This window comes from Myotis davidii, unplaced genomic scaffold (genome assembly GCF_000327345.1).
Source record: "Myotis davidii unplaced genomic scaffold, ASM32734v1 scaffold591, whole genome shotgun sequence".
In the NCBI taxonomy this organism is placed as follows: domain Eukaryota; kingdom Metazoa; phylum Chordata; class Mammalia; order Chiroptera; family Vespertilionidae; genus Myotis; species Myotis davidii.
The window spans coordinates 2,069,706-2,070,020 of NW_006284340.1; positions in this window are offsets into that span (position 1 = coordinate 2,069,706).

A 315-nucleotide genomic window follows, 5' to 3' on the forward strand; every position below is an offset into this window, starting at 1 on the left:
TTCTAAAAGAAAACATAGGAGAACATTTTGTAACTTTGTATTAAGCAAAGATCTATTATGTAGGCAAGAATCAAAAGAAAAATGTAAATTCAATTTCATCAAAAATACAGACTTTTCCACAAAAATCAGATTAAAGAAATGAAGAGACAAGCATAAACCAAAGAAAATATTTCTCTGATAAAGGACTATGTCTAGATTATATAAATAATTCTTCCAACTCAATACAAAGACTACTTAATTTTTCAGATTGAGCAAAAATATGAATAGACCCTTCAAAGAAGATATACAAATGGAAAATACTCGTATAAAAATATG